This window comes from Apodemus sylvaticus, chromosome 17 (genome assembly GCF_947179515.1).
Source record: "Apodemus sylvaticus chromosome 17, mApoSyl1.1, whole genome shotgun sequence".
Taxonomy (NCBI): domain Eukaryota; kingdom Metazoa; phylum Chordata; class Mammalia; order Rodentia; family Muridae; genus Apodemus; species Apodemus sylvaticus.
The window spans coordinates 11,954,657-11,970,887 of NC_067488.1; the positions used below are offsets into that span (position 1 = coordinate 11,954,657).

Sequence of the window (16,231 nt, forward strand, 5' to 3'; positions counted from 1 at the left end):
CACAGAAAAGAAATGAAAAGTCATCTTACACTCCTTCCTTCTGACTCTCTCCATCTTCATCCATGGTCCACAGTTCTCTCTGGGTTCTCTTTCTCTTTTAATTATATTATCACCTTCAAGTACCTTTCCTACTGTTCTTAGAAAGATTTGTTAGAGAGGGTAATATTTAGCTTATTTTGTTCATGTGTTGACTTGGATCTTTGGGTACATTTTAAATGTCAAATGTCAGCTTTTACAGAAGCAAAGGTAGAGAAACTTAGATCAGCATTATCTTGCTTTAGACAAACTAATTACATAACTTGTCCATTTTACTTGCTATAGGAATAGAGACATATTTCACTCAGTCCAGAGATAAGGAAGCCATTTCAGAGAAACTCACTTTCAATGCCATGATTTTTTTTTTTTTTTGTCAACATGACACAAGTCTGGCTCATACAGGAAGAGGGAACCACAAGTGAGAAAATACCTCCATCACTGTAGGAGCATTTTCCTGATTAAAGATTAATATGGGGAGGAGCCTAGCTAGTGGTGTGTGGTGCTGCCTCTGGGAAGAAGGTCCTGAGTTGTTTAAGCTGAGCAAAACAAGCTGAGCAAGCCATAGGAATACGTCAGTAAGTAGCAGTCTCTGCTCTTCAGTGGTCTCTGCTTCAGTTCCTGTCTCCAGGTTCCTGAGCTGTCTTCCTTCATCAGTACACTCTATGAGGGAAATAGAAACCAAATAAACTCTTTTCTAGCAAGTTGTTATAGCAGTAGAAAGCAAACTATAGCAGAACATAGTTTAGGTCCTGTTGAATGGGAACTATTTATAGGTCCATGCTTAGGACATATCAATACAGAATAGCTGTATTGATAGTTCAAGTTTCCAGACAAGAGCTTGAGGTCTTTCTTCTGTACCTATGGTTGTTTTAATTGAGCTGCTTCAGAGAGCCCTGTTATCACAATGAGTCTGCCTATGAGATAGGACTTCAGATCTGTATTCCAAATACCTGCACTTTTCCTAATGTTGAAGGTCTAGTCTCCACTAGAAAAAGTGAGAACTAATTTTATCAGTGACAAACCTTAGACATGGGATCTTCTCCCAATGCCTACTTCTGAATGAGTTCTACACAATTCATCTTTTCGAATCTCCTTCTAATCTCACTTGTCACAGTCAAGATGATAATCTTTAAGAATTTTTCATAAGTTGATGGAAATAAATAGTAATTTAGTGCATTACAATATAATGCCATTAATTTGTTAGATTCTCTACATGTGTTTTATGAATGAGATAAAAATACCGACATACGAGTCTGGTCTCCAAAATTTTCAAAGGAGTCATTATTCTTGGCTGAAATGTAGTAGCCATGCCTTGTACACACTCAGAATTGAAAGTAGAAATTTATACTTTCACTATAAAAATTCCCCATTTGATACCCACACAGAAGCTTAAAGTCTGTAAACTCAGTCTCAAAACTTGAAGTCATCTCTCCTATGTGTGAGCTCTTCCCTAATTCCTGTAATGGCCCTAAATACATACAGAATACTGGTAGAAACTCTAACACTTTAAATGCTTTAGAAAAACAAATTAACAAGAAGTTTTTTTTAATTTTTCTACTTTTATTGTAAATAGATTCCTTTCTTATAAAATATATCCTGATTACAGTTTCCTCTCCTCTGCTCTACCCAGCTTCTCCTCACTCCCTTCCCATCAGAATCCACACCTTTTCAGACTCACATTTGAAAAGTACAGGCTTCTAAGAGCTAACAACAAAATATAACAAAATACAATATAGTAAGATTAAACAAAAACCATTGCATTGATCTTGAAAAGGCAACCCAACAGAAGGAAAAAGGTTTCAAGAGAAGGTATAAGAATCAGAGACACAGTTGCTCATATACTTGGGAGTGCTATAAAGATGCTAAACTGAAATCTATAAAATATGTGCAAAGGTCATGGTGCAGACCTAGGATGGCTCTGCGCCTGCTTCTTTAGCCTCTGTGAGTTCATATGAGCTTTACTCAGTTGATTTGAAGGACCTTGTTCTCCTACTGTCCTCTATTCCATCTGGCTCTTACACTCTTTCTGCCTCATGTTTCATAGCGATCCCTGAGCTCTGAGGAGAGAGATTTGACAGAGACATCCTATTTAGGGCTGAGTGCTTAAAGGTCTCTCACTCTCTATGCAATGTCTGGCTGTGGGTTTCTGCTTCCACTGGCTACAGAAACAAAGCTTCTCTCATTATGACTGAATCTATGATCTATGAGTGGAACACAATAGCATTAAGAATTATTTGTCGCTACATTTGTTTGATTTTAGACAAGTAGTATTTACTTTTACCTAGTTGTCTGGGCTATCTAGTCATTGGTTTTTGGTTTTCAAAGCAGTGTCAGCTCGAGGTTCAATCATGTGGACTTGGCCTTAAGTCAAATCAGACATTGGTTGGTTACTTCCACAAGATTTCTGCCACCATTGCCCTAGCAAGTTTTGCAGGCAGTGGAAAGTGTAACTCAAAAGTTTTGTGCCTGGGTTGGACTTTACATTTTTCTTTTGGTAGCCTGCAGAGTACCATTCTGTACCCAAAGGAAATAGAATGTAAAGGAGAAGGTTCAAAGTTAGCATCAGATACCCCTCTCCATGTTCAATGAGTTGTTCAGGTGATATATGAAACAATAGGACCTTACTTTCAGTTTGTGGAGATTGATTGTCATGGCAACAGCATGTGTTGTTTGTGGATTTCCATTGAACCCTTTGGACCAACAACACAATTCAATGTGATCCAGTCTTGATAATGGAAGCTTCATTTGGTTACAAGAGATGGTTTGTTGGGACCTTGTCTTCCTCATTATTTAGAGGCATTATTAGAATCACCTTCTTTTAAATGGAAATCACTCTTTCCATTTTTGTAATGTCTTGATAATAGTTTATAGTTTTGATAGAACTTGTATATGCTTTATATTTTCTTGAACCATTGAAATGCTTGCCTTTTTAGACAAAAATAATTTAAAGTGAATTAACTTTACACCATAATATATTTCCACTTTTATTTGTAAAATTACATACTTAGTCCCTATTTTGAAACCTACATAATCAATAGATATAAAAGAGGAGTCAAGTTAATTATTAGAAAATATAAATAAATTAGTGTAGAACTACTTCTGTACATGTATCAAATAGGCATAAATTAAGATTCTCGAACCAGTGATTGAAAAATGATATAGACACTGATATAGCTCTTACATTTATTGTGGAGGAGAGACATTGTCTCTGAGGAAAATAGTTTCACATGATGTAGTGTGATGAAGGCACATTGCCTGCCCTTCTCTACACTGAAAACAAGCATCTAATACAAATGCACACAATGTTCTGAGACAGCCACACAATGGTGCCTTAATATTAGGTAATTCTCAACTGCTAAGTGCTTTGGCAAAAGTCCTGTAACTTGCAACATAAACCAAATTATAGAATGAAAGCAAAGGATAGATAGATAGATTTATAGATAGACAGACAGACAGACAGACAGATAGATATCATTGCCCTTTATAACCTTTAATTTGTTGTCAGACATAAAAGAATGTTATCTGTAAAAATAAATTTCAAAGAAGCTGAAAATAAACACAAAGAAAGAAGTTTTCTTTATGTAAAATCACAAAGTCAACACTCAAAACTTGGTTAATTTTTTAGGGTTTTATATATTTCAGTGTAAAAGAAAAGAAATGTACACAAATAATAAAAATTTTGAAATGTTGTTTAATGGTACATATATCTGCTGTGTCAAGTCTAGACTCCATTAAACATTCTTGAAAAACCATTAAATAATTAAAAAAATTAAAAGCTTGACTTGAAACCAGTGGGTCCTCTAGAAAAATCTCTCAGAATCCTGTATCCACAGTTCTTACCTGCGCCTAACTATTGTAACTGAAGAGGCCAGCCAGATACCTTTGTTCTCTAAGGTGCATGATCTTGCCAAGCCCCTGCTGTCTACTTTTTCTATGTGGAGAGGATTCTCAATAAAGTCACACGCTAGTAGAAAGGATAAATACAGACAGAACCTTCTATAAAGCAAAACTCATAAGAGATAATTGAGGTTAAACATACATTCACAGAAAGGAGAGCTACAGAGATTTCTCAGTGGTTAAAGTACTTACTGCCCAAACAATAGGATCAGAATTCAGGTGTCTTGAATCCAGACCAGGGGGCTTAATTCTAATTTTACCCTTGAAAAACAGATTCAGGGGCTGCTTTCATCAAGCTGACTTGCAAGACTAATTCCATCCACAAGCGATTCCAAGCATCAGTCTTCGGCCTTTATACACACATGAATGCATACCTGCATAGATACTGTGACCCAGACTTAGCTGAATCCCTGTCGTGCCTCCAAACTTAGACTAAGGTGTGCATCCTACACCCACTTAACCCTTAGGCTTTACCCTTTCTCACTTGTCATTGTTTGAACACTTGATATCCAGTTGGTTCCTTGTTGAAGGATGCATATCAGTGAATGTGGGTTTTGAAAGTTTAAAGACTAACCATTCCAAGTTCACTCTTTCTGATTCCTGCTTGTAATTCCAGACACAAACACTCAGCTTCCTGTTCCTGGCACCATATAGAACTCTTGATGACAACGTTTCCTGTAGTGAAGGTCTTATTTCCTACTGCAATTGTAAATCCTAATAAATTCATTCTTCTGAAAATTGCCTTGGTCTTGATCTTTTGTCGCAGCAATTGAAGAATTATTGACATAATGCTTCATGCCATATCAATCCTCTAAACCCTTTCCCGGCCTTTTGAATTTGCCTTTTCACTCTATCCAAACTGCAAACACACTAATCCTCAGATGACTTGGGTTCAACATCCAGGATTCTAGCCAGTCTGTGGAGCTTTGGCTCTGCCATGTTCAATATCCATGCTTATTAGTGTGTGTGCGTGTGGGTATGTGTGTTGTGCAGTTTAAGTGAAATGATACCACGTGTAGTTAGAGATTCAGAAAAATGTGAAAAATTAACTTCTCATGAAGCACTTATAAGTTATTTCAGCAATGTTCCCAAAATCATTGCCAAGTGAGGAAGCCAATTATAATGGCAGAAAGTATAGAAGTTTCAAAACTCTTAGGAAGTTCTCATGTGTCTATAGTTCTGCCTCATCAAACTGATAATTAGGTGCTGCTGAATCTAAAATTCCTTTCACAGCTTCCCTGAATCATATTAACAGAAGCCTAAATCATTAGTCTTTCATCAAAAGTATTTTGCTCAATTTATTTCTTCTTTGATGGCCAATTTATTTATATTTTACCCATTTGTATTTTCTTCTTCAAGGCAACAATCAATTTAGATTGAGTAACATACATTTTAGGCCAAATTCTTTCTTTAGAAAACAGTGACTGGCAACAACTTTCATAGCTGCTGGGAAAGCAAAACTTACTTTTTTTCTTAAAGGTTTTAACCCCAGTAGGTCTACTACAATCCAGGGCATATGAATATTCAAGAGTATTTGGGTAATACAATTTTGCTCTGATTTTTTAAATACTGATATAACACAAAGTTAGGTAGATCTGTGAGGACTTGTGGGTGAGTATTATCAAAATACATGGAAAGAATATTTTAAAAATGTAATGAAAATATTATTTTAAAATTAACAAATAGTTCTAAATGTAATAATCTTTCTGTAATTCTGAAAATTACCTTTCCTTCTCTTTTTGGGGGATTAAGAGTTAATGCCAGAATGATGTATTCATTTTTCCCTTCTGGTGTTTCAGTCGTTCTGCAGTGTTCTTTATCTGACAGAAGATGTCAGGCTTCCAGCTCAAATAGATCCTATGCCCTACTGCATAACCCAAAACAGTTTTAAAGATACAAGCGAAAGATCAGCAAAAATTTCAGAATTTCAAATAATTGTTGCAGGTTTATCAGTATGTTATTATTAAAGTAAAATATGATCGGCTTCTGAATTTTACAGAGAGGTGGTCATTGAACATATATTTCTCAACAGTTGAAATCAAACTTATATTGAAACAGAAGAAATATATAGCTGTAGAAATGAAAGAGCTTGGAGTTCTACAGTGTAACTGTTCACTGTCTCTATCTTAATTTATTTTTTTAATAAGAAGGACATACAAATATCTTAGGACACTTTCATTTTCAGGTTCATGCTTCATCAATCTTTTGAATAGAGTACTTAGTCTTGGCAATGAGATAATTGGACAAGATAGTAAAGTTCAAACAATATAATAAACACAACCACAGTCTGCTATTATGAACTGAATTGTAACTTCTCTCATCTTCACCAAAAATGATATATTGAAGTCCTAACCTACAGCGTTCCTTTAGATACAAATAATTAAAATGAGTTCATATTAGCAAAGAGTAGGGGATGTGACTGTTGTCTCTGTTAAGAGAAGGATGATTGTGACAAGGGAAGCTGACATCAGAGTTACAAATCTATGAACCAAGGAGCACATAAGATTCTTACTGGCACCAGAAGCTAAAAACCAAGACAAAGGTCTCCCTGTGCTCAGTGGTCTTCCTGCCACCTTAATTCCACACGTTCAGCCTCCCAAATTGTGAGATAACACATTTCTCTTTAAGCCATCCAGTCAATGTTACTTCATTGTGATAGATTTATGGAACTCATATTGCCACAAAGATTTGAGCAAGACAAACAATAAATTTTCTCCTGAGTTTAGCATAGTGAGTGCTGTGAAAATATGGAACAAGTGCCCAATAAGAGGTAACCAGAGTGTGTCTTTCTTGAGAAAATGACTACCAGTCCCAAAAGAGAAGTGATAAATTAGTGCCCATGTAGAGTGTTGTATGATAGTAGTAATAATTTGATAATTTAGAGATCACTTAATTCTCACATTGATGTACAACTATTCTTTGCCCAGCTCCAATTTGGGTCAACAGTCAAAATATCATTAGTTATGGACCCCAGTCCAAATAGTTTCTTGAATTGCATTTAATATGCACTTATTTTTATTCCTTTGCGTTATTTCATCAAGGGAAAAAAATCTGCCATACCTTTCACTACTAGAGAAAGCACTCTGTAGTAGAAACCTAAAATTCCACCTAGATACTCTCTTTTCAACCCTATCCTCTCTCTCTCTACCCAAGCTGAGTCAGTGCTTCCTTTCAGTGTGTGTCCACTTTTCTACTGAACCTGATTTGACCCAATCTCAGCACTAGCTCATTGCACACAGCTTGTGTTGAACCCCTCATATTCATAATCAGACACATAATCAGTGTCTGATTCTCCACCACCTCATCTTCGCTTCAAGGTTACCATCCTTGTTCTAACTTTCTATTCTTTCTTGGACTTCTCACCACACTGATAACTTTAGCTAACATTATGAAAGTCTTCAGAAGACTAAGCTTAGGAAGGCATCCACTGTGGTGGCCAGGGTGTGGGCATCTAATAGAGCTGTTCTTTCAACACCTTTCCTTTCTGCTACGTTAGAGCTTTTTACACAATCTACATCATTGCCGTACCTCACTTCCCCTTTCTAACTCCTTCCAAATCCTCCCAACTCCTTCCTAAATTCATGAGCACTTTTCTTTAATTACCAGTGTTATATACATATGCACAGCATGTATATGCAACCTTCATTGCTCATATGTACACATGTTCAGAACTGAGCACTTAGCATTGAACAACCTACGTGGGTGCTTATCTCTGAAAAAAAATGAATTCTCCCTCTATCAGCAGCTGGGGATGTAGTTTCCATGGCCACATTGGCATGACAACTGGTCTGCCAGTTGTCACTTGGAATGAGCCGCTCAATTCCATATGCAATATTATTTCAGTAGTTACTATGGTGGACAGTATTGTTCCCAGTTGGAGACGTCTTACATCTAATTTGCGTTGTGAAGAATATTCAAGATGTATAAAAATCTTAGATGAAGCTCTTCATAGAAGCAAGTAATCCTTGGAGACTATGAAAATCAGGATTGCATTCTCGGGCACCTGTGCAAATTTAGTCCATGTGTCACTTCACCTTTTCTGCTCCCCCCACCCCCGGCCCAGAAGTAGAAAGCTATTCATACAAGCCCATTAAAAGTAAATTAATTATGACACTGAAAACACAAAAACAATGGGTAAATGATTGAGAACTCACAGTATTGTGCTGCAGCATTTGAAGAGCAATCATGAAGACTTCAGGACAACCTGGCAAATATTTCCCTATAAGACAAAGAGAAAAAAAAATAGAATGCACAATTAATAAGCAGACCAACTTAAAAGTGCAAAATTGTGTGACTGTATAAGTGCTATAAGTAATAGCTTTTCTTTTTTAAAAGGACAAATTACTTTTCCTATCACATTGAAAATCATTTTCATTTTTTTCTTCTGTTATTAGTTGTCTGATTTTGTATTTACAATTTCTCTTTGGTGATTTTGAATTTGAACACGTTGTTCCATATCTTTGGAATGCCTTTTAAGGTATTCTATAACTAGAAAATCAATCCATAAAATCAATCTATAAGTGCTGCATAATATAGGGTTGACTGCTTCCCCATATTATTAAGACAACCTTCAAAGAACATCCCCTGTGCAGTGCCTTCTTGGTTCCTTTGCATTGGTTTGTCCTCTTTGTACATACCAGTTAACAAGATGCACAGAAAATTGTATATTTTTGTCTCCTTTGCTAGACTATAAACATATTGAAAAAGAAATACTATATATATTTTTTTCCGGAAATAATGTGTGTGTGTGTGTGTGTGTGTGTGTGTGTGTGTGTGTGTGTATTCGAGAAATATAGAAATACAACCTGTTAAGTCTCTATTATGTTATTTGCAGGTATATATTCAGAGCTGATCATCATTCAGTAGCCAGTTGACTAGTACTAGTTCTCTCACCCCCAGCATTCCTTAGTTGACTATAGATTTTTGCCTACTAGGCTACACATACGCCATACCCTACCCTGACTCTACACATAAGCATGTTCCTTGCTATTGTCCTTGTTCACTGTTATCCTCTTTTTTGGAGAGTTGTGTTGGTGAGATTTCATGTTGGTGAGACTTCATGTATACAGCTTCTGTCATTCCCAGAAGACACAATCTTACAGGAAAACCCCTATTCCTCCTGACAATTTTTCCACATCTTCTATTCCACAGTGATCCCTGAACCTTAGGTACTAGAATATATTATAGATGCAGCCATTGGGCTGAGCTCCACAACCCTGAATTTTGATTGGTTGTGATGTTTTGTTCCTGTTTCCATCTGCTGCAAAGAAAGATTGGCTTGATGAGGGGTGATAACTACATTTATCTCTGGGTATAAGGACAAATATTTAAACTTTGTTAGGGCATATACTGGCTTAGTAAAACGGTGGTTGTAGGATTACCTCTAGGATCCATGACTTCACTAGTATTGGGTAGTTATTTAGGATTCCTGTAAGGTCCTACCCAAATCCTCCAAATGTATTTGCTCTTCTCTACTCTTGGAAGCTAAGTGGGGTCTGGCCTGTTTAGTACTTGGTTGGAAATTTTTCTTATTTCTTACTGTTGCTCTTAGATCTAAAAGTATGTGTAGGAGTCCAAGAGACAGCCTGATGGTTAAGAGCCCTTGCTGGGTTTTCAGAGGTCCTAGGTTTATTTCCCAGAACTCATGTTGCAGCTTACGGGGTTTTTGTTTGTTTGTTTTGGTTTCGGTTTTTTGTTTTTTCTAGACAGGGTTTCTCTGTATAACACTGTCTGTCCTGGAACTCACTCTGTAGATCAGGCTGGCCTTGAACTCAGAAATCCTCCTGCCTCTGCCTCGCAAGTGCTGGGATTAAAGGTGTGTGCCTTTTGGGGTTTAATACCACTGCCAGGTGACTTTATTTCTTCTTCTGACCTCCTGGTTTGCTGGGCATACATACAGTGCACCTATACACTTGCAAACATTCAGCCAGGTGGTGGTGGCACATGCTTGTAATCCCAGCACTCTGGGAAGCAGAGGCAGGCGGATTTCTGAGTTCAAGGCCAACCTGGTCTACATAGTGTGTTTCAGGACAGCCAGGGCTACACAGAGAAACACTGTCTCGAAAAACCAAATCCAAAAAGTCAAAAAAAAATTAAAAATTAAAAAAAAAACATTCACACACATTTATAAAATAAATCTATTACATTTTATATAGCTTAAAATAGAGTGGGTGCTAGAGAAAGGAGGAAACAAGTGGAGCGAGAAATGGGAAGGAGGAGCAGCATGAGAGATTGATGCTAATGAGAAATAAATGGGTTTGCATGTGCTGATGTGTTAGGTGCAAGCTTCGAGCCATAGAAGAAACATTGGCAAGGGGCTTTCAAGGGGCTGACACTCATGCCCTGGGATTCATTCCCTGGTGCTTATTAAACCGAACATCCAACCCTATTATCCTGCATGCTCTGTTTTGTTTATTCTATGATTCATCTTTATCCAGAATAATGCAAGTAGTGAAGCATCATTCTGAGAACTTAATTACCTCTTATTAGAAGTAAAAACAAAAAAGATGTTTTGAAGATAATTTTTACCTCTTATGATTATAAATTACAGATTTTCCTTGTTACTTGTAACAGATAGAAAAGATGGGGTTTGATATAAAATTTATCTACAAATTTTTATTTTACATGTTAGGAACTGTTGGCCTTGGGGGATTGTATACACAGGAAGGAAATGCATATGTATCTGTTCTCTCGTCCGCACTCCGTGCCCTTCCATCTCCTTCTCTCTCACTTTTTTCGTTATTTCCATTCTCCCTTCAACCCTTCACTAATGCACATAGCTTATCTCTGTGTCAGCTCTAAGCAATAGGTACTTCTTTGTCCTCTATTTAGTGAATATCAGTATCAGTAGTGAGCGAGGAGTGCTGCTGATTTGATCACAAATCATCCTTGAATGAGTCAATTAACAAATGAAGTCATGAAGCATCTGGAATCTCAAGTACATATGTGTTACAGCATCTGAGCTCTCTGAATATCTCCAATATTGTTATTGATCGCCAATACCTATGTTCCTACCCTTTAGTCCCATGCATTCAACAGACTTACTATATATATATATATATATATATATATATATATATATATATATATATATCAAGCATTGAATCAGGAACATAGAACAAGACAATTGCAATTTCTCTGTATTGACACATGTAAGTTAGTTGGCTTTAAATTTTTTTATGAATTAAATGTGTTCTTTGAAAAATATATGTGTATGTATGTAAACAAGTGTACATGTGGGTATAGTATATAGAAAGGAGAAGGAGATGGTTGCCGCATTACTGATTGGTTGTAATAAAGAACTGACAGTCAATACCTAGAGCATGAAGAAATAGGACAGAATAATTGGATTAAATTTAAACAATAGCTGGAGTACTGCCCCAGCAAAAGGCCTAAGCTTTAAACTTTATAAACAGCATCCTTTTCTCATTTCTACCTCTGACAAGTCCAAGAAAATCCCAGAATAGGAGAGGATATTAAAATTACCAATATATGTATGTAGACATATGCAGCATTACTTGTCATCAAAGCAAAAGAACCTAAAATAATAACAAGATGTGGACATACTGCAACAAGGCTATAATTTAAAATACAGGCAATGCCAAATTGATGAAGATTTTGGAGTGCATTAAAGTATTTTACATTGCTAGTGAGAATGCTAATTTGCCCTCCCACTTTCGAGAAAACTTTGCAGTATCTAATGCAACCGATTACTGACTAAGATACAATACACTTCAGCATGGCTAATAAACGTTAATGCCGATGTCAACTTAAAGTCATGCACAAGTGCCCATGACTCATTGGTGATTGGTATTATGAATCAATAATCATTGTGGTAAAGAATAAAAATTGTCATGTAGAACATAAAATTTCTTCTATATAAATGCTATATAGTAGATATTTATAACCATTCGAAGAATAAATGATTATATTTTATTACTTCCAGAAGGTAATTACAAGTAAAAAGTAGAACAAAAAAAAAACAAAACTGAGCAAAAAGCTATTAAACATAACAACATTAAATATTCCCTTCCACCAACAATCATAAAGATTAAGAAAAGCACAGAATGAGAAAGGAAATTTGAAACTCAGATCAATAGAAAGAAAAATTAAAAATATCCTTCAAAATACATGCGGACAACATGAGGAGTGTAATAACAGAACAAAAGATGTTTATTATTGTAAGAGTAGAAATTAAATAAAATAGAATATCAGTTTTACTTTGTCTGCTTGTTTAAAATCAAGTATGCTCAATAACAAAATAACGTTGCCACAAACACAATTACAGACATGACACAGAGGAAGATTTCATACATTCATATAAGGATCTGGGACTGGTATAAATTTTCTGAGAAGGATTTGGCAATATGTAGTAACATTAGAAATATAAATAATGTCCAATTAGAAATTCTACATCTGCATATGAATTTTCTGAAAAAAACTCAGGCTTATGCACATAAGAATGCAGACAGCATGGAGCACTCTAATGCTGAAATCTTAGGCATCATTCAAATGATTCTCAAAGTGTTTTAGCAAGTTATTATATGTATATGTCAAAATGCAACAGAGAAATTAAAGTGTACGGATGATATCCCCATTTATCATAAGTAAAGCAAGTAATAATGTTAAAGAGAATGAATAGTACCAGCACAACATAAAACATTTGATAATACTTGTACAACATGGCACACAAAATAATATTACATACAGTTTATTAATACATAAATAGTCATAAAAGAAAATCAGGGTCCCTGCTTTGTGATAATAATAAAGAAATTTAAGAAGATACTCAAATGGAAGCAGAAGGACAATTTTGTTAGAGTAAAACAACAACAATAACAACCACACAAACAAACAAACAAAACATCAGGACAGGAAGGCTATAAAATCTCAGCTGTGGCCCAGAAGGACAGGGAAGAGGGAAGGGGAAGGCCACATCCTTGAAGCTTCCATGGAGATCAGATACATGGTGAGGTTGGACACTAGAGGAAGAATAAGGAAAACCCAAGTGTTAAAGGAAGCATGCTTGGGAAATAAAAGAAGAAACAGTGGAGTTATATTTTTCTGAGTTAATTCAGGGATCCAGCTAGATTTATGACCTTTACGTGGTTGCAGCACACACATTTCTGCACTAGAGTGAGGGGTATGGTAAAGAAAGAACTGTTCCAAGAAAGAGGTGATTATGACACCTGTCACATTTCCATGGCTGAAGGTGATCCTGTCTTCCTAGAAGTTGTCCCTTAGCAAATGTTACTGAACCAGCTCAACTGGGCTGTTAGGTCTGGACCCCAAATGCAAGGCAGAAGAGATTCTAGTCTCTTGCCCAGGAATCTTTTCTATTCGAACATTAAGATGAATTCAAGTGAATTTGTAAAATTGTTTCATGTCCGTTTGGGGAAAATTTAACTTGAGGAGAAGGTACCAAAAAGAAATTAGGGGATCTTATTTTAGTTGTGGCTTTTGAAGTGATTTAAAGCATGTATGATGAAATATTAAGATACCATGTTTCTGTAAACATGTTTTTATCACTATGAAAATCTAAAATTTTAAACTATTAATAATTTTAAATAACTAAAATTAGGTCTCAGTCACTTTTCTAATATATCTAATATGTTTTTCTAATAGTTGAAAAACATCTTAAGATTTATCACTCAATTTTGCTAGTGTTCTTCTTTAGAATTGGGTTGTTTCTATAGAAGCAATTCATTTAAAAGATACACACAGTGTTCTTTTCTTTCCATAAGAAATTAAGAGCGATTTTACCATGGAATAAAAACAAGTAAAATTGCATGCATGCAATTCACAAAAATCCATTAAAAAGTTTAGAAACTAAATCCCCCCAGCCCCTCACACTGCTCTGGATTGCCAGGTTCCTTTCCAGCTAATCAGATCCCTCCTTTGTCCCAGATCCCTCCTTGTGAATGTTACATGTGAGAGAGGGGTTAAAAACCAACCATCCCTACAACATCCCTGTGATTGACATAGTGACTCACAACAATCAGCATCCTTAATTGAGCTCTGTTTTTCTAAATTCCTGCTGCCCAAGGATTTCTCAGTTAATGATCAGTCTTTCCTAAAGTTTAAAAGGGTACATAATTTGGGTCTGCATTACTTCTTTTTGTTTTCTTTCTTGCTTCTTCTTGATTTTTTTTTCCTGATTACTGTGTAACAAAAGAAAAAAGAGCAAAAGCAAACTTGATAAGTAAGCTATGTGATTATTGAGAAACCTTGGACAGAAAAGGGAAGAGATTGCTAAAAATTGAACACTTCAATGACATCCTTCAAACGTAGCTTTTACCTCTAAGGCTTTTGTGATTTCCAGTGAAGATTCAGAACTAAATGAGGATTTCGGAATATATGGAACAATGTAAGGATGGGTCATTTACATTTTTGCCTTAAATAAAAGGAAATTTGGCTTTTATAGGCTGTCTGATATGTTTATTTAGACACAGATTAGTCTGCAGTGATGCCATCTGAGCCTACACTGATATGCCGTCTTTGTAGTCTCCCAGTTCTTACCACTTTCCTCCCTGTGCTAAGAAGAAACTACACACTCCCTCTTTTGAATCTGATGAAAAAACACTGTTTAAGAAATTGAATATTCTGTCCAACTGGGAGCGAAGATGGTGGCTTCCAACTACACCGCAGGGCACAGGACCCACACCTGGCTGGCACACAGACAAACCGCCGATCTGCCCAGGTCCTGGGCACAGGCAACAGCCTGCAGCTCGGCGGTCTGTATCTTAAACTCAGGATATCTCAGTACCTGGGACCGCTTGTCCTGTCCAACTGGGAGCGAAGATGGTGGCTGCTGACTACCCCACAAAACACATGAACATGAAAGAGAACTTCAGGCCAATTTCCCTTATGAATATCAATGCAAAAATACTTGCCCACCGAATCCAAGAACACATCAAAACTATCATCCAACATAATCAAGTAGGCTTCATCCCAGGGATACAGGGATGGTTCAATATACGGAAATCCAACAATGCTATCCACTACATAAACAAACTCAAAATAAAAAACCACATGGTCATCTCATTAGATGCTGAGCATTTAACAAAATTCAGCATCCTTTCATGCTAAAAGTCTTGGAAAGGACAGGAATTCAAGGCCCATACCTAAACATAGTTAAAGCAATATACAGCAAACAAGTAGCCAACATCAAACTAAATGGAACGAAATTTGAAGCAATCCCACTAAAATCAGGGACTAGACAAGGCTGCCCCCTCTCTCCATATCTTTTCAATATAGTACTTGAAGTTCTAGATAGAGCAATTAAACAACATAAGAAGGTTAAAGGGATACAAATTGGAAAGGAAGAAGTCAAACTATCACTATTTGAAGATGATATGATAGTATACTTATGTGACCCAAAAAACTCCACCAGAGAACTCATACAGCTGATAAACAACTTCGGCAAAGGGGCTGGTTATAAAATCAACTCAAGCAAATCAGTTGCCTTCCTGGACTCAAAGGATAAGCAGGCTGAGAAAGAAGTTAGGGAAATGACACCCTTCACAATAGCCACAAACAATGTAAAGTATCTTGGTGTGACTATAAGCAAACAAATGAAAGATCTGTATGACAAGTCCTTCAGGTCTCTGAAGAAGGAAATCGAAGAAGACCTCAGAAAATGGAAAAATCTTCCTTGCTCGTGGATTGGCAAGATTAATATAGTTAAAATGGCCATCTTGCCAAAAGCAACCTACAGATTCAATGCAATCCCCATCAAAATCCAAACTCATTTCTTTATTGAGTTAGAAAGAGCAATTCTCAAATTCATCTGGAATAACAAAAAACCCAGGATAGCTAAAACTATTCTCAACAGTAAAAGAACTTCTGGGGGAATCAGTATACCAGACCTCTAGCAATACTACAGAGCAACAGTGCTCAAAAACTGCATGGTATTGGTACAGTGACAGGCAAGTGGACCAATGGAATAGGATTGAAGATCCAGAAATGAACCCACACACCTATAGTCACTTGATCTTCAACAAAGGAGTGGAAAACATCCAGTGGAAAAAAGATAGCCTTTTCAACAAATGGTGCTGGTTCAACTGGAGGTCAGCATGCAGAAGAATGTGAATTGATCCATTCTTATCTCCTTGTACTAAGCTCAACTCCAAGTAGATCAAGGACCTCCACATAAAACCAGATTCAGTGAAACTAATAGAAAAGAAACTGGGGAAGACCCTTGAGAACATGGGCACAGGGGGAAAGTTCCTGAACAGAACACCAATAGCTTATGCTCTAAGATCAAGGTTCAATATACGGAAATCCATCAATACAATCC

The 16,231-nt window shown here is 36.5% G+C and overlaps 1 long non-coding RNA gene across 1 annotated transcript in view; it reads right to left on the bottom strand.

Annotated features, from left to right (window-relative positions):
* Nucleotides 1-432: 432 nt before the first annotated feature.
* The window catches only part of LOC127667985 (uncharacterized), a 174,450-nt gene continuing 158,651 nt past the window's right edge, over nucleotides 433-16,231 (bottom strand). The window contains exons 2-3 of the long non-coding RNA XR_007973976.1: nucleotides 8,088-8,152; nucleotides 433-696 (exon numbers count right to left, since the gene is read on the bottom strand). This is a non-coding gene — a long non-coding RNA (uncharacterized LOC127667985). The remainder of the gene's footprint in view (nucleotides 697-8,087; nucleotides 8,153-16,231) is intronic.